Source organism: Dysidea avara, chromosome 1 (genome assembly GCF_963678975.1).
Source record: "Dysidea avara chromosome 1, odDysAvar1.4, whole genome shotgun sequence".
In the NCBI taxonomy this organism is placed as follows: Eukaryota; Metazoa; Porifera; class Demospongiae; order Dictyoceratida; family Dysideidae; genus Dysidea; species Dysidea avara.
In genome coordinates this window covers 42,977,688-42,997,172 of record NC_089272.1, presented here as the reverse complement: position 1 = coordinate 42,997,172, position 19,485 = coordinate 42,977,688, and the positions used below count along the sequence as shown (strand labels likewise).

Genomic DNA, 19,485 nt, shown 5'->3' with positions numbered 1-19,485 from the left:
TTTCAACGCTGGCCCAGACTGTTTTCTAAAGTCAAAATAAGCAAAACAGCTCACATAAAGTGCCCTTCTTGATATATCCGTAGATGAACCATGGATGAACATCACTGATACAGCTCATCCCACAATTAATATTTCGTTACTAATGACAACCAACAAGAACCCACAATCGATCCTTTAATTCTTTTTATCTTATGCTTAATCACCCACTGGAGGTGCCACTGATAACTTTTAAGGGCAGTTTCAGCAATGGTAAGTTGCAAGCTTCAATTTGAGAAAGCGTTCCGTTCCGCAGTTTAGCCCATCATTCCATTCCGTTCCGTAGAATAGACCCCACCAACATTCGCGAATTACATAAACTTTTAAAAATACGATCTGCTGCTTTATCCCAAAGGGTATGAACTTTCTACTTGATTTATAAGCTGCAGATGAGTGGTACTTCAGTCTGCATACTTCAAAGAGGATTGATATGACCTGTGGAAGGCGCTACTTGCTTGTTATTCAAAGTGTCCGGAATTAGCCGCATGTTGCATTTTTACACGTTATTAAATTTCGGCTCATAACTCCTCAGCAGTTAATGGTATCGAAACGAAATTTGTACTGCAGATGCACCATAAGATAGGCTTTAAAACGACATCTAGAGGTTGTCTTAATTCGTTGTGAGTGCAATGTTAGAGCGATTTTACTAAAGAGTGTCCGGAATTACCCTCATTTACTTTATTCTGTCATAGACGTGTGCCCTAAAGTCGAATAGCTACTCTTTGCTTGATACTCGATCGTGTAGATTAGATGACAGCTCATGTTATCCTGGAAAAAATCTTCGGTTCAGTAACCATTAATAGTCGGTAACTTGGGGGATCCGTCGCTAAATTTAATAGCTAGCGATTTGGAATGTGATAAGCGACTTACTTCACACTTGTTGGTCTCGTGACTAAATCCACAACGAGTACTGTGACTTCACCATAATTAATAGTGCACGTGTCCTTACTCAGTACGTGATTTATACATATACGTGGCAGAACTTATTTTCTATATAAGTCTGTTAGCTATATAGTCTAGCTTAATAAAGCCTATACGACGCTATTTGAGGCTTAAAACTTCGCATGCAGAGTTGAAAAGCCGAGAAGATGATTTCTTCTGCTTTGCTAGTACTGACTACTTTAGTAGTGACATATGCTCAAGATGGTAAGTTGACATAATAGGCATAGCTACATTGTTAATTTCGTAGGCATACCTTCAGAAGTGTAATTTTGTTGTTTTCTGCTGTTAGCGGCTGACAGATGGTGCTTTGTATTGGTAACAACTGACATTTCAAACAAACAGGCTCCTTGAGCCTTAATTCTTCACCTGTAACACTAATACTAAAAAATGATGGCATCATTAGGGACCAATACCAAATCAGAGAAGAAGAGAGGTTAGGTGGAGTAGTACTTAACAGAATAACACTTGCATGATAGCTGGGGGAGATCATCATAAAGCTTGATTATCATTTTACTTTGATATAAAGCCAGTGCGGTTATGTAGATTTCCTTGTATCAAGAGTAAATAATGGAATTTACTCTTGCTTGTATTAATGCAGATTCTTAAAATCTTGTGAAGTATTATACAGTACTTCTAAAGTCAGCAAATTATGTATAATGTTTGAAAGGGAGGTAGCTAATTAACGCATATTTGTGGATTTTCGTTGAATAGCTAATTAGTTGATTCAGTAATTAGCTAGCGGTTACTATGTCAATTGTTTGTTACAATTTACGCCTACTTTGGAATCAACTGAGATTTTTCTTTGAATGCCTGCAAATCAACGAAATCATATTAATAGCGTTTTTAATAGTCCAACCACGCCACACTCGTGCGGTACCAGCCGCACACTGACCTCTGCATGATTGTAGCTAGCTACTGACCTTATATAGTGGCAAATATGTTCTGTTTTATTAATCGAATACCTACTAAGCTGGCAGTGCAGAGCAAGAAATAGACGCGTTTAAAAAGAAGGCGTGGCAGTATACATTATTATGTTTTTGCGTATAGTGTAGCTAATCCGGATTTAAAAAGAAAGTAATGTAGGGCAAACGTTTTCGAGGCGTTCCTGAGCACTGCAATACTGCATCAAGGAACCACTATATACCCAGCTATACATTACCAATAGTCGGGATTTGCTGAAAAAGAATAACGGAGTGTCTTTTCTATACAGGTACATGGGTTTTGAACGTGTAGCTAATTTAAATTACCTCCTAAAACCTTTAATATCTGAAAGGTAACTTATTTTACCATTCCTGAGATTATTAATGGTTTTAGTCCTCAAATATTACCCTTCTTGATTGATAACTTTCAGTTGACATCGAACTTCTTTTGCCCAACAAAAAATTATTTATTAATTATAGATTAAAGTCTATGCATAAATTAAGCTGAAACTCATAAATGAGTGGTGTGTGTGTGTGTGTGTGTGTATGTGTGTGTGTGTGTGTGTGTGTGTGTGTGTGTGTGTGTGTGTGTGTGTGTGTGTGTGTGTGTGTGTGTGTGTGTGTGTGTGTGTGTGTGTGTGCGTGCGTGTGTGTGTGTGCATGTGTGTGTATGCGTGTGTGTGTGTGCATGTACAAAGTATTCAGTTTGTCAGTAAATGTATCTACTGTAAACTAGAAGAGGTAGCTACATCAGCTGGCAGCACCCGGCTGGCAGAGAATTCCAATCACATGCAGATTGTGGTTGGCAAAAATAGTGTTGAAACGAATTGGCTAATTTTTGTTTGCAGTTGTCTAAACTTTAATTGGTGGCCACTAGTTGGTGTTTCAGAAAGGAACAAATGAGAGTTGAAGTCAACATCCACTAAATTATTAAGGTTTTTGTAGAACATGATCAATCTAGACTGAATTCTTCTGTCTTGTAGTGAGTTCCATTTTGAAGCATGGTTGTTATACACTTGAATAAGTCATTAAAAACAATGCCTTTGCTGTATCATTTCTAAAGTATTTTATATCAGAGTTCGTATGTGGGGACCGGATAACTGATGCATACTCGACTGTAGGTCTAACAAAAGGAGCCTTTGATTTCACAGTAGTGGAACACTACTTTAAATTTCTTTGTAAAAACATGAACTGAATGCACGTGCTTTGCTTGTAATAATGCAGATGTGTTTACTCCAACTGAGATTGTTTGTATACATAATTGTGACACCAAAGTATTTACTATAGAGTAAACCTTTAATAACACAATTGTTAAGGGTATAGCTAGTCTGATAAAATAGGTGGCTGCTTGTTGGTTATTGTTAAATGTCAAGTTGACAAGTTCACATCTTGATAAATTCAAGTGTATTAGCCAATCTTTGGCCCACTGAAATAATTTTAGCAGATCTTCTTGAAATTTAAGTACATCTTCATTAGAATTAATATATCTACTAGCTATTTAAAAAAATTCAAATTTCAAAAGGAAGTAGGGGTTGATATAATACATGCTACAAAAAGTAAGGAAACAAGCTCAAAAATGTTACAGCTGAAATCAGAAATAATCCATGCAGCAGTAAAAAGTAAGGAAATAAGATTAGACTACTTGCGAAAATGAGACACACTTTAATCGCTAATTTGATGGTCTCATTTCAAGATGCTAGCCAAAAGTAGACATTAAAGTGTGTCTCATTTTAGTAGGCAGTCGTTTAATCTTGTTTCCTTACTTTTTACTGCTGTATGAATCACTTCTCATTTCAGCTGTAACATTTTTGAGCTTGTTTCCTTACTTTGTTGTAGTGTGTATATTATATCAACCCCTACTTTTTTTGAAATTTTAACTTTTTAAAATAGCTAGTTTGTTTACTTTTTTTGTCTAGCTAGCTAGCTAGCTGTATTATACTCTTTTTGTTCCACATAGTATAAATATCACTTAAAGCAGCTATCTTTTTACTTTCGTACGTAATAAGCATCTCTAAAAATAATTATCGTCTTGTCTTATTTCAGCAACTCTTTAATTTAAGGCTTCAGCTGCATTTCTTATGGCCTAAATGTTGATAATTTTACAGTAAAACATCGCTGGAGAGTCCACTATTATAAGGGTGAAACTCTCGCTTTTAGAAGTCTGGATTCTGAGGTGGATCCTCCCCTCAAAGACATTATTAGCTAACTACCTCACAAAAAAGCTAAACTGGTAATATAAAACAACTACCCAGCATTAACAAATGCTAGAGACAACTCTTTAGGTACTACACCAATTCACTCTCATCTTATGCACACGTATTCACACTTCATTAAAATCACATGTTTAAATTGTGGCGTGTGCCGCAACTATTAAGCGCCGCAACTATTAATTATCTTTCGAGAAAACAGAAGTGGATGAATGATGAAAGCAAACAGCATGGTGCAGCGGACAGAACATAATCGGAACAACAGATTCATGAATCCGCCGTCATTACCTTGACTGTCTGAAATTTCTGGAGCTGTACACTAGGTTGCACGGCAGGAAGGCTGGCAGACGAAATGTAGGTGAATTTCAAAATGTTTTGAAACTCACTGTACATTGAAATATTCGACTTTTCGCTTTGTTTACCCTAGGTATAGCATCATTATAACAGTATTAATAACAGTACTATAACAGTACGTATTGCAAGTCCTTTTTTAAGATGCAAAAATCCATGAAACCATATGATTTCTTACCAACCCCTACTATATAGTACTATTGTACTGTATGATAGACATGATGACATCATTAGCATAAAGTCTTATAGTAGAGGACGTTTTACTTGGTAGGTCATTGATATAATGATAAAAAAGTAGGGATCCTAACACAGAACTCTGTGGTACTCCTAATAAAATCTGCTGGTGGCTCCATCCCAAATGACCTTCTAGATCTGCTTTATATTAGATAAACACTCTTTGATCCAGTTAAATAAGGGACCATTTATGCCATAATGTAAAAGTTTATTCAAAAGTTGTTGGTGAGACACTTTCTCAAAGGCTTTAGAAAATCAGTTTGTTTATCGTTATTTAATTCTGTATCAATATTGTTGATGGTCTGTATAACGTGCTCAAAGACTTTGCAACAAATACATGCAGGTCAAGGATATTGGTTATAATTATTTTGGAGGGTCAGTGCAAGAGCCTTTCTTATAATATTGGTGCAACTGTAGCAGTCTTCCAATCAGTGCCTAAAAATAATAAAATGACTGGTAAATTGCAGTACATGCGGCACATTTTGATGAGGACACTTCTTCGTTGAGCACATCTATATTACATTACATAATGGCTAATATAAACAATATTAGAAGTTGCTATTTTTCTGGCAGCCGGAAATATTTTGCCAGGGCTATTGTTCCAGCAGTCCAATAGATTTCTTTCACAATCAAACACATGCATGAGCTAGGGGTTGGCATGCATTTTGTAGCATGCCCCAAGTATTTGACATTAGGGAATGCAACCAGTAGTTTGCCTTGGATCTTGTGCTGTAGGCTACATGATAAGTAGTTAACAGGAAAACCTTAGGTTAGGGTTTATGGTTTAAGGTCGAGTTTAGCTTTGGTTTCTATTTAACCTTTGTTATAGTAGTTACTCCACTTGGACACATATTAGGTAAAAACTAAAGGAGGTGGGTAGCTGGGAGCACATAGCATAGTGGCTATGACTCCGGGCTCACACACAAGAGGTCCCAGACTTGATTCTTGGTCAAGGATTTTTTTTTTTTTGCTTGAGGACCCTCTTTATCTATGTTTTATTTTATTCACGTGACTGATGGAACAATGGCAACAGCCAACGATATTTTCTTCATTGTAGTTATAGTTTGTTTTGAATTGGAATACTTGTTGTCATGTACAGTATATTATTCTTTCAATTGTATTATAAACAATATTACTAGGGCTAAAACGAATATACCGAATATTCGAATTCGTATTCGATTCGACTTCGTTCGAAGGAATTATTGAATTCGAAACATCGAAATTACAGTAAAGATGGTGGACACTAGTAATGAGGAATCTCTGTCAGTCTCTACAACATCAGACACTGGACTAGAGATGTACCAATAATCGGATTGGTGATCGCGAGGGTGATCAGATCGCAATCGGTTGCTGATTTGCCTTCCATATTCAGTAATAATGGGCACAAACGCTCTATGAATCTATTAGTTTGCATGGCCAGCTATCAAAAGCCTTTTTGCTCGCTACAAACAAACAGAAAGCCTCTCTACACTATTCTATAAAATGCTAAGTTACGAGAAGCCATACGACTGCGCATGTGAGTACTGCTATTAGTGTTAAAGTATTCTTACCCAGAACAGTAGCTGTTAGCTGCACTTTAAGAATAGAAAACTGCACTACAGGAAAACTAAAGTGATCACCTGTATATTGCAGCCATCTTGGTAACTAATCAAAATACGGAGTAATCCGGACAAGGGAGCATGTATCATAGTAAAATATTTGTGGTGCCTAATTGTCTGGGTTGTGTAATAGAGGCCACACCACCATAAGTAGTTGTGCAATATAGTAAAGTTACATCACTTCTCTTTTCTCAATGCTACAAATCATTAGAATATACATCATGTAGTAGCTACACCTGTAGTTCTATTTGATTTACGAATATACAATAATTTAATCGGTATATAATCAGTATCAGCTCTTTTAGGTACAAATTAATCAGATATCAATACAGCTGAAAAATCTTTATCGGTACACCTCTAGTAGCTACATCATCAGACACTTTTACTTCATTTCAAAAGCTGCCTATATACTGTATCAAATTTTAATGATGTTTTACAATTGAATACAAATAATAAGAAATAACACATATACACTGTATAAGAGTATTACACTATATATAGAATATTCTATTATTCGTTCTTGACTAAAAATATTCGTTCTCTTTCATTTAGAATATTCGTTTTAGCCCTAAATATTACTGTGCAGAACCTCCGCCAGGATATGGGAGGGAAAGGATAGTAACATACAATTAACTATGCACATGCAAATAAGATGATTAGTTATAGCTACAAACCAATTAAATGAAATTATGAAGTTTATGAACAGTTCAAATCTCTCTAGTAATTTTCTGACTGCATCTGACAATATGAAGGTTATTCAATAACTTTATAGAGAGTGTAGCTAACTGGTACATCCATGCATTGGTACTAAGGTTCAAAACTGTGAACACCGCTACTATATATCATGAGAAGAAAAACACGTAATATTTATATTATTTATTATTTTGTTTATTCATTTATTGTTTCATTAAATTTGATTTGTTTATTAAAGACTTTACACTACAAGTGCAAGATACCTGGTCCCAGGGGTGGTGGAGCAGGCCAATGAGTGAGGGGGTCAGGCCAGCCGTAAGTTGAAGACCAAAAAAAAGGTCACTTCCTGCTGACAATAGCTGCTCTCCACCAATTATATCTCCTTATTTATAACTACACATGCATAACTAAGTAGTTTTCTACACTGCTTCTCTGAATACCGTGACTGCTCTATTAGAGTATCCAGATCCTGACTGTTCTATTAGAGTATCTCGATTTTTTGCAAACAATGTCCCATAAAAGTGTGTGTGGGGGAGGGGGGGCTGGCCCCCCATCTCCACTGCCTATGCCTGGTCCTACAGCCTGTCTAAAATGTTAGTTATACAATAACATAATTGTATAAAAGTTATGAAAGGGCAAAAAAATCCATGGCTGGATGTGCATGCTTGTATTCGTTAAAACAATAGTTATCTTGAGAGGCGCTTAACACACTTAAACACCATATACGTAATGGCATTTTCAGCGATTTTTTAAAGGCAAAAGTGTGAAGTTTATATATGCACTGTGTATATCTCTTGGTGACTTTATCACTCACATGATCCATAAATAAATTCTGGGTCATGCGCACTATGGGATTTCAGCTGAAACCATTGTGACCCCCCACTGTATCCGCCACTGTACAACCAGATTCATCTAGAGAAGGTCATACCAAGTTTTCTTAATTGATGTCTCTTTAAGTTCTACCAAGAAAACTGCAAGCACGTGCATGCTATGCTGTCTTACAAACTTGCTTACTGCAACTGACTTAGTCCCCATCTGTGGTGAGTATAAACTGTGGATTTACAGAAACTATTTAATTTCATTGCTTCAGTTTCATCTATGTGTTAATGCTGTCTCTAGCGGGTCCATCTCAAAGTTAGAATTGATTACCACTCAGTTTCTGAAAAAAAAAAGGCTAAATTTGCCTTGGAGTGCTACTTGTGTTACATTGTACTATCCAGGTGTTTGCTGCCCAAGTGTCTCTCGTGTCTCCAGCGAAGCAAGATTAAGTTTGTTGGCTTGTGTCAGTGCTTCCTCTGACTTACGGCTCCAGGAACTTAGCCTCCAGCTATGCTTTGGGAATGTTGCTTGCAAATTCAAGTAACTATTATTCCATCTTTCCAATTGCTCAGGAACAATTATCTACTCTCCCATCAGCTTGGTCCCTATACATTATGGCTAAGAATCAGTTATGAGATTGTACCAAAGCTCAACGTGAAGATCATCTACAGACAGTGACTGTTCAGGAAAAAGTTTCAGGGTTTAGCTGAGTTAGAAGATTCTTGTAAAACTTAGAATCGGCACTGAGGGGATTTCACCCTCATCAATTATCATAGACCTCATCCGTGCAGCATACCAACAGTTGTTAATTTACAAAGATGGTCAATTAAGTGTGAAGCAAGGTATGTACTTTGTGACTCACAGGGTCCTACAACTGTTCATGTTTTAAGCAGCTGTTGCTGCTGCATTGAATTACCGATGTTACACTTATGATCAAGTTCTTTTTGTTTTGACCACTAGACTTGTTGAAGCATTATGCTGATATTCTGTTTGTTAAAGTGTTTGCTGATATACTTTATATTCGTGCTTAAAATTTTCCACAGCCAACAATTCCATCTAGTTTACTAATCACCACCTACCATTCAAACATTGTGATATATAATTTCTAGACTCCATCCATCACTCTGTTAGTCCTCTGGACTCCACTCATCACATCCACTCTACCCAAACTAGGAAACAAAAAACAAAATTAAATATCTACAGCTGTTAGCTGAATTTGACCACTTTAACATTGCCAATTAGTATGATACAATTGAAATAACAGTGCTAGATCACTTTCAAGTTTCTGCTATCAAGAATTTGTTGAATTTGTTAAGCTTAAGCTTTGTTCACCCTGACATGAAGACACCAAAGACTGTTGTTAAGCAATGGTTAGATGCCACTGCCTCTGCCAGTATTTCTGCCTCTCACAGAATATTTCTGGCAAGAAATCGTAAAGAGTAGTGCACCAACTGGATACGTAGTAGTATTTTATTTTTGTAATACAGTAGACAAGTTGATTTTTTTTCCGTTTTGTTTTTAACTTACCATTCCCACAGTGTGGTTCTCTAAACGAGTCACTTTGTGGTCTCATGCTCTCATATTTTTTGATTTGTTTCTGTCTTGTTTTGTATACTTTTTGTTTTGTTTTTCATTACTAATGATGTTTCTCTCTTTATATAGTGCCTAGGGAAAATTACAGGCGCTTGTTTAATTGATCATAAGTCTCAATTGCAACGGGCTAAAGAGTTGGGACTTGTGTCATTCTATTCACCATAAACTGGGGCAATTATGAAGGTATTATTATATTATTTATTTATTGATTAGTAAAACCCTTAGGGGTAACACGCTAATGTACAATTACAGTGATAATTATTAAGTATTAAGTACGATCTAAATGTGTCTGTGTCAATCTCACGAAGATCAGGATAGGGTAAGGAATTCCATTCAATGATTGTCTTAGGGAAAAAGGAGTTTCGATAGATTTCTGTTCTTGATTGGTAGTGAGAAAATTTTAATTGATGGTTAGCTCTAGTGTTTGGAAAGGATAAAGATGGCAAGTAGTGGTGCGGAACAAAAAATATGGTTTTTGCCTAATACATCCATGCTATTAAGTAGAAAGGCTGGAAAAATGACAATAAAGCTACCACACTCATAAAAACATAGTAATGTTACAAAGGGATACTATCTAAATGAACAGAAAAATGGCTAACAAGCTTTAACCCTTCCAAATGTACATCTAACTATTACCCGCAAGACACATCCTTAATAGCTATATACTCAATCTGTGACTCAATTATTCAACAAACCTGGGCTAATAGTGCCAAATACATTGTAGTTACTATTACAAGCAATCTTTCATCGTCTGGACTCATCAACAAGATAATCAACAAAGCCAATTCCACCAGAGCTTTCTTACAATGAAATCTTAATCGATGCCAACCATCTGTCAAATCAGCTTGTTGTACAACCTACATTCACCCCATAATAGAGTATGCTTCAACTGTCTGGTATTCTCATCTATAGTTTAAGATATAAACAGAATTGAAATGGTCCAACATCACTCTTCAAGGTTTGTACATAGCACCTTTATCAGAACAGCCAATGTTAAACCACCTGAACTGGTCAACTTTTGAGCTCAGAAGAAATAAAGGCAAGGGCTATGCATGTTTTTTTTTTTACATTGTGGTAAAACGTCATTATTTAAGTAGTTATTTATTTACTAATTTGTAATGTACAGGACTCAGAATTGAGTATAGTGTACATGTAGAGATACAATAAAATTGATTACATATAATCAAAAAGTGTTTTAAAATGTGATTGTAGTGAATCTGGTGCACTAACTATTTTTTTGTGAGGGAGTTCCATAGTCTGATAGTGGATTGGAAGAAAGAGTGCAGATATCTGTGTACACCCTCCAGTGCCTAACTGGTAAAGTAGATAATAACAATAACAACATAACATAACATGTGCTTGTTCTGGCTGCCTCATTAGTTAAGGTTGAATCACTGGTGCTGAAAGTGGAGTCTGTACACTCTGTAGTTGAAAGGGTGGAGCCTGAACATCTAGTGGCTTTGCATGGCCCATGAAATAATATCACCAGAAAACCAACCTCAATTTCCCCTGACAATGATGAGGCAGTATTGGTTAGGTAAAACTAACCCTAAACAAGCCTTCAGATCAACCCGAAACACTTTCAGCAAGTTGGTACGGAATTTAAAAAAATGTATTTAACAGAATTTTCTACTGATTGACTGACTAATGCCTTCAGACAAGGGTAACTCGATAATGGCTAAGGCTATGGACTTGATTTTTCACTGTTTGATATTGCTTCATCCAGATATGTGCCTTTTGGTATACCACAGTACATGCAATGCATTCTTCATGGACTTACCAGTGTCCTCCTTTTGGTCCCATTCATCTTTGCTGACAGCAAAAAGTGTCAATTTGGCAGTAGCATGTGATGACTTCCCTTCGTAATGGAAAGTGTCCATATCTTTTATAGTGGCTATTTTGATTGCAGAGGTACTTTTCAAACAGTTCTTGATTCGTACTGCTGTATAGCGGGTTGAACATAGCTGACAACGAAGTGTAATAGATGCTTCACTTTTAAGACAATAATTGATATAACTGGGGTGCGCGGCACTATTTCTTTCAGTATGTGTGGATTGCAGAGGTCCTTTTCGAACAGTCCTTGATTCAAAATGCTGTGTAACGAGTTGAACATAGCCAACAACAAAGCATAATGGATACTTCACTTTTCAGATGATAATTGATTAGCTGGGGCATGCAGTGCCATTTCAGATGCTGTATGCGTGGGTTCACCAGTCATGATTATTATTGCAAAAAAGTCAACAAACAAGTACACAAAATAATTTGGAATTTTCAACTAGAGTAGGGACTATAGCACATCAATAAAAAGCACTGAAACAATCTGGAGTAATGCATGATATTAAATCACAGTAAAACAATAAGAAGCGTTATATCCCTACTATTCTCTGTGTACTTGTGTGATATATGAAATAGTTATACCATGGGCAAGAGTGCTTTGCCTGATATATACATACTAGCACTCGGGCTGCAATATATATGCCCAAGAAAGAGGGCCGTGGGTCCAAGTGTGAGTGCGTATACATCAGGCAAAGCATGAGTGCCCATGGTATAAGTAATATGTTCTACTTTAGCATTCAGACTCACCTAGATGGCAAAATCTGTAGTTGCTATACCCTTCTCTTATATAGGGAACTAGGTAAGCTGTGATTGTGGGATTGAATTTTGCCAAACAAACTGTGATTGTGGGATTCAATTTCAATACATCAAACAGTAGTTTGATTTTACTTTTGGTAATAAAGTAATTTTAAGAGACTAGTGTTAATTATGTTACTTTAATTACTACATTTACAAAAGTAAAAAACAAACTACTGTTGATGTATTAAAATTGAATCCCACAATCACAGTTTGTTTGGCAAAATTCAATTCCACAATCACAGCTTGTTTGATTCCATATGTAAGAAAAGAGAAATAAAGTATAACATCAAAGAAATCTAATGATTTCTGGATATAGTGTGCATTCCTATCAGGTGTGCAATGTCTTGAGTTAATGAGATATACGCACTGGCTTAGTGCATATATCTCATTAACATTTTGAGCCACTGCAATATGTGATATATATGCACTGGCTTTTCTTTGATCTGAGGTGTTGAAGTGGTATATATACACACATATACATCCTTTTTATATGGTATTATTTTAGTATTGGTGTGGCTGAATCATTATCGTACAGCTGTGTATGTAGTTATTGTAGTTCAGTTGTTGCATGGAATAAAACTTTGATTGGGGTGAAACTATGATGGCTTTTAAATTTTGCAAACCTTAAAACCTGGCTGTCACTATAGATGTGTGAACCATAGTAAATTTTTATTGAGGTTGACTGCATCAGGCAAGCTTCAACACTGGCTATATTGAAAAGACATTGACAACTCAGATCTCTATCTGCATATAGTAGTATTGCATTTAACACCATCTCTTGTTCGGCTAGCAGAGGGATGATTATCAAGGTTCCAAACTGCTTAAATGGCTTGCCACTGGGCTTAGAATAAACAGCAAGCAGGCCACTTAACTATACCTCTTTATGACATGAAATTTGATACTGCATTCAGTCATGCATAATAAAAGTAATAATTATAGTTTAACATAAACTTGCTGTAATTGCCAGTTTTTCCACATTAATTTTTCACATTACAGATTCAAGTTCTAAGACTAATGCTTTAAGTGCTGGAGAAATTGCTGGTATTGTCATTGGAGCTGTATTGTTTTTGATTTCCTGCTTCAGCTTTTGCATAATATTCATATGCATTAAGATTAAGATGCATAATTCTGGTAAGTGCATAATGACAGTATACACATACAATATAGTACTAATAAAATCCATCAGTATACAGTAGTATGAACATGATTTAAGTTTTCATGCAGTTTGAACTATGTGATGGTGGCATGTATAATAATAAGAGTATTAATACATAATTATAGCAAGTACTACAGTATAATAACTTATTATTGCATGTATTAAATGTTTTAGCTATACAGTATTGCAATTATAGTCAGTGCGCTACCATGGTTTTAGTATGGGATAACACACACATGAAAAACTGAGGAAATTTTGGATGAGTGATGTGTAATTGTGATGTATTTGTATTTGTAAAGCTTGTAAATAAAACTACACCATGCAAATCAACTTTGTTGAAATGGTAGGTTAAGTCTGTCTGTCATATTACATCGCTATTAATTAATTACTGCAATTTGATTTGGCATCATAGTAGCCAATACTTATTTGCCATCACCACTTCATGAGTCTCATCTTTGCCAGATTACACTGAGCCACAAATGCAAAATTTACCTACTTTCCTTGTGGAGGAGATTGTTACAATTACCCATTGTTCATCAACACTGATATTCTGTATACACTGTAGCTGTAAAGTTAATGTACATATATACTATCCTGGTCTTTTGTATATTTGATGATTGTTATTATATACAGTGTTGTGAACACTTACTGGTTTGTGAAAATGTTATGTACTTAGCATTAGGAGGGAAAGTGAGAATTATAAATCTGAGTATGGTAGAATGGTGTGTATTGCTAGGAAATTATACTAGTTTATGAATATGAGCACAATAGGAGTAACTGGCAAAAAGCAATCGGTAACATCACAATATTAACCAACTGCTATAATTTAGGCTTGCACCAATTATGCCGGCATAATTTCGAGCATAATAGGCTAGCAAATAGCATCAAGCATTATGCTAGCATAATAGGACGATTTTCAAGAATTTTAATTAAAACGCGCAATGCGCGTGCCAAAATATTGCACAACATTAACATACTGCACATTATTACTGCATTTCATATCACAAATCTTGCAGTGTTATTATATTTACTATTTCTTGACTGATTGATTATTCACAATTAATTTTATGGAAATAAGATCGAGATACTCTAATAGAGCAGTCACTTACTCTAATACAGCAGTCTAAAATGGAGATATACTCTAATAAAACGGTCAGCTCTCGAGCATAACCTTGATTTTGAGAGCATAATTTTGAGCATAATAGGCTGGATTTTTGAGCACTGCTCAAAAGCATAATAGGCAATTTTCAAAGCATAATTGGCTCAAGCCTACTGTAACTATATGTTGCTTTAAATACAGCTGCAGTGTTGGCAATTTCCATTGCTTTCTTGAGATAGTAGTTAGTTGAAAATCTGCAGTCTAAGATTATGGGCTTAACATTCGGTAGCCTTGATATTTTACCAGTAAATCTTCCTCTAAACCTTCATCAAAGTATTTGATAATTTAATTGGTAAGGTGCTGTAGATGTTTATGACTCAATTGCATTAAATTTACGTAAACATAATTTTGGACTATATACTCTAAAAATACAGTAGATTTTTGTCAATGGTAATAAACAAATGATAGTCCAAAAACTTTCCTTACACTATAGTAGTAGTCATCCAACAACAAAGAAGTCACATGCATACTGCAACCATCCGGGTGAACCTGAGTTACCAAAAATCACATATTAACTTGCAAACTCAACTGCTTAAACGTCTTGGCATAAAACTGGAAGATCAATAATGCACAAGTACTTGAGAGGGATTAAATGTCCACTAGTATATCTGTAGGTGTAAGTGACCTCCCTACTTCTTTCTATATCCCTAATCGAACTTAAATTTTTTTCTTATACTGGTTTGTTTACTTTTTGTAACATAATGACTGTGATGGACCCACACTTACTACATCAAAAGACAGGATGGCACCAAAGTTAATGTGTTTGTCTGAACACACACTCCAGCTATTGATTACTGACTCAAAGGTGAAGTGACCATTTACTTTGCTTTCAGTTATGTTCAGGATGTTACACAGTGCTACAAACGAACAGTAGGAGAAATGCTTCTGCTATCAATTCAGTCACCACAAAAAATATGGACAATTCACACACCCAACTATCAAACACTGACTGGCCTAGGAAGTGGCCGTTACACTTCACTTTCAGCTATGCTCAGCCCGGCTCAAATGAAGAACAGTAGGAGAAGTGCCTCTGCAATCACCACAGGAAATATGAAAGATGTCCATTTACAAATGTAGTGAAGCCATCATGCTACAGTGAGTCAACACCTTGGACTTTCAGTGAAAAGAAATGGGAGGATGAAGTTAAGTCCATGATGTGTGTATTGTATGTACCGCATGCGGTATGCCAAAAGGCATACCAGGATAAAGCGATGCTATAGAAGCGATTCAAACAGTGAAAAAATCAACCCCATACTCTTAGCTATTATTGAGATATGCTTGCCTGAAGGCACCGGGAAGGCAGGCAGTTAGTCAGTCTAAATATATATATTTTTAAATTTTATAACAATCTATTGGAAACATTTACGGTCGTACTGAGGGCACTTTGGGGCTTGGTTATACCTAACCAATATTGCCAAGGTGCTAAGACGGTATTGTGAAGCTGGTTTGGGTGATATGTTTGGCTAGAAAAATCCAAACCTCTAATAGCAAGTATGGTAGTACTGTATGATCTGTATGATAACTGGTTATCATTACCTAGAACTTTACTACAAAAGCATTGAGCCAATTGTTCAGGTTCACATTACTAGGTTTGAGTCTGGTTACCATTTATATACTGCCTAAATTACCACCTGTTTTCATGAATTCCTAAAATAATGTCTCTGAATAGTTGTCCCTATAGTTCTCCATTGAATTAATTTCTATTATATTAAGTCAGGTAAACGGTTTTGTAATGAATGGCCATGGAAAAGGTGAATGTTATGTTTGTTAATCTGACAGCCTTTTTCTCTTAGTCATTCAGTTGGAAGAACAAATGGTGTGGAACAGTTTGAATCCCACACTCATCATGATACCCCCTGATAGTGTTAACCAAAGAAAGGTGATGTGTTGTCAAATAGTGGCCGCTTTTGTCTATCGGTTACAGACACTCATATACAAAAAGTAATTTATTACATCACGATAAAAATATGCATGCTGTGGGTGTAGGATGTTTGCTGAAATGTTTTTTTAAGTATTACATAGTTGGAAACTAGTTTAACAGGTTTGGCTCACATGAGATGCTATGATTGAACAGTTAAAATCTGTAAGAGTGGAAGCATGACTGTTTAGCTATGGAATGGCCATGGTGATAATGAGAGACTCATATTTTTGTGTCACTTGGACAAGCAGTAGCTACCTAACATGAATTGATTGGATACAAAAGTGTATGGAGGGCCCACATTCTTGAGGGGTCAAGAACAAGTATTCATACACATTATAGTGCATTGCCCCTAGCTACTGTAAATCTATAAACTGCTGTTAACTGCAGTTTATTCAATACTGCATGACTTAACTACAGTCATTATCACCATCTACCATCCTGCACGATGGTCTGGTTTGTATCACATGATGTACATACAACTGGACTTTCGCAATAAACCAGAGCACAATGAATCATCTTTATCAACTCTCCTCACCAGGTAATATTCCAATACTCCAAGGTCACAGCTCTTACCTGGACTTTTCTTTCCTTTGTTAGAATTCCTCTCCGAATTTTTGATGCTCACAGATTACAAAATCATTATAATTATTAACTCAGAATATACCTGACAGTGAAATTTAAACCCACAATCATATTATACAGAATAATAGTGTCTCATGGGATGTCTTCTATGTAGTTTCAGAGGATCCTGAATGTTCTTGTGTTTTAGTGAAAGGCTCTAGTGAGTTTCTGGCTGGCAATTACTTTTATGCAGATAATAATAAATTCATTACCAACTTTTGGTGTACAATGAGGGTCATAAGTAAAGGCTTGCAAAACACCCTAATATAGCACACACTTTCGCACAATCATTGCCTATCTATCTCTTTATGATCATATACTGTTTTTGCTGGTATTATGGTCATGTCTGATGCCTTCAGTACTGATGGCATATACAATTAGCCATAGATTTAATTTATTGATTTACTTATTAAGGGCACTGACAGGATATACATTTGTATGCTAACTTTGCTGTGTTGTTTGTGCAGTACATTCAGCTCTGTGCTGTGGTTTGCTTTGCTGTGCCATACTGTATTGTTACGCTCTGTATGTGTGTGTGCATGTGTGCATTAGTGTAATATTGTTTTTAAGTAACTTATTTTGTCTTATTTATAGGAGAAAGCTACCAATGTCTTCAGAACTAATAATACAATGTGTACATACTGTAATATGTTTTAATTTACTTATGTAAATATGTGATCTCATGTGATGTTCATAATATCACACTTTTGGGTTGGGGAGGGGCTGATGAGGAATGGATGGCACAATGTCTGGTACTGCTGCCCAACCAGCTGATGGTGTAGCTATATCTAGGATATTCTGCTGATGATTCTGCTGATGCATGTCTGTATGTTCAACAGCATTGCTATAAACTTCTTCCTGTTTTCTTTTTAAAAGTAAAAAGGTGCAGGTTTCAGCTAACTAACCTACCTAATCTTTCCTGTACATTGAGTGCTGAATAGCTGTGCTTTGTTGGTTTGAGGTCTAGTATTGAAGTCCAACAAAAAGCTAACACTTCTCAATTAGCAACAATGACACACCTCATATAATGTACTACTAACATGCAACTTCTACAAAACTTTCAGATCGATACTGTATTCTATAGTGATTACAATGTCATAATAAATTAGGCCCATTTTACATACTGTAGGAAAAATGGCACCGAAGGGAAAATTGGCTAATGGTTTTTACATTTTTTAGACCAATTCAAATTGTTTGTTAGAGACCCACTAATTATGCTGGCATAATTATGAGCATAATAAGTGCCTGAAAGTATTGAGCATAATGCTAGCATAAAGCCACATAAACTTAATTATTAGTTTCTCATCCTTCTGTGCGGGAGGACGGATTTTTATTTCATTTTTACTAACCAAATAGCTGAATTAACTAGCTAAAATGACTCAGAATGCAGTTTTCTTAGACTGCTCTAGTAAGGTAGCAACTTTGGAAAGTGCTGGATAGCTGCACTCAGCTACCAGTGGTGTTGAAATCCTCAATGAGGTGAGAAAAACAGCCATGCAGGTGGGGATGAGAAACTAATAATTAAGTTTATGTGGTCTAATAGGCAGATATTTGAGCCATACTACAAATCCTTGATGGTCAAAATACATAATTATCACAGAAAAAGATCAATATACTCTAATAGAGCAGTCAATAACTCTAATAGAACAATCAGGCAGCTGACTGTTCTATAGTGCACCAAGGCATAAACTACCAAAATTGAAATATGACTTATCAGAAATTTGACAATCCTGTGTACATTTTTATGTTTCTTCTGTACAGTAGCATTTTCACATTGTAAAACAATTAGATTCCACTTCAGTGATGAACAGTCAGTGATCAGGAGAAGCCAAACTTTAATTCAAAATTCACTAGTATGGCTGTGCTCATGATAGGTACTAAATAGAAATTTAGCTCAATTTTTGCAATCTTTTCAGGTAAATGCTGATAACTTATGAACAGAAACCAAATTGAAAATTTTAATCCATAATTTTAGCATCCTCTTGAGAAACAGACTGTGAAACAGACTATGATAATTGGAATGCATTTAATTAGTTTTTGAAACCACAGTAGCGTTTTTATGAAATTGCCTAAAAATGACATATTATTCAATAACATTTTATTTTCACAAATTTGATCAATAACTTTTATGAAAGTATCAAGAGATTTCATATGGCACATAGCTTTTGAAGTTTGAAGTAAAATGTAAAGTAGTAGTGAAAATGTAAAAACAGATTTTTATACAATATCTGCTAATTATTCACGTTTCCATGGCAACTATGGGTGTAAATGTTAGGTAACAGTGGTATATACATCCACACCAAAACCTGTATTAATTACTCCATGAATCATGGAGATATGTGCTAATTAAGATAAAGTTAATTTTTGGTAGTTTATGCTTTGGTGAACTATATTAGAGAGTTTATTGATCTTTTCTGTCACATGCATTTTGAAGAGCAAATATGTGCTTCAGTCACTTATTATGTGCCCATAACTGCAAATTTATTAGCAAAACATGGGAAATGAGTGAGCATAATTTGAGCATAATAGATAAATTTTTGAGCATAATAGGTGGGTCCCTATTAGGGATGCGGCGATTATGCCGGCATAATTTCGGGCACA

At 35.7% G+C, this 19,485-nt stretch overlaps 1 long non-coding RNA gene across 1 annotated transcript; it reads left to right on the top strand.

Annotated features, from left to right (window-relative positions):
- Positions 1-1,024: 1,024 nt before the first annotated feature.
- On the top strand, positions 1,025-17,574 carry LOC136250437 (uncharacterized). The gene is made up of 3 exons (XR_010698540.1): positions 1,025-1,182; positions 13,024-13,158; positions 17,479-17,574. It is a non-coding gene; the product is annotated as an uncharacterized lncRNA (long non-coding RNA).
- Positions 17,575-19,485: the final 1,911 nt, after the last annotated feature.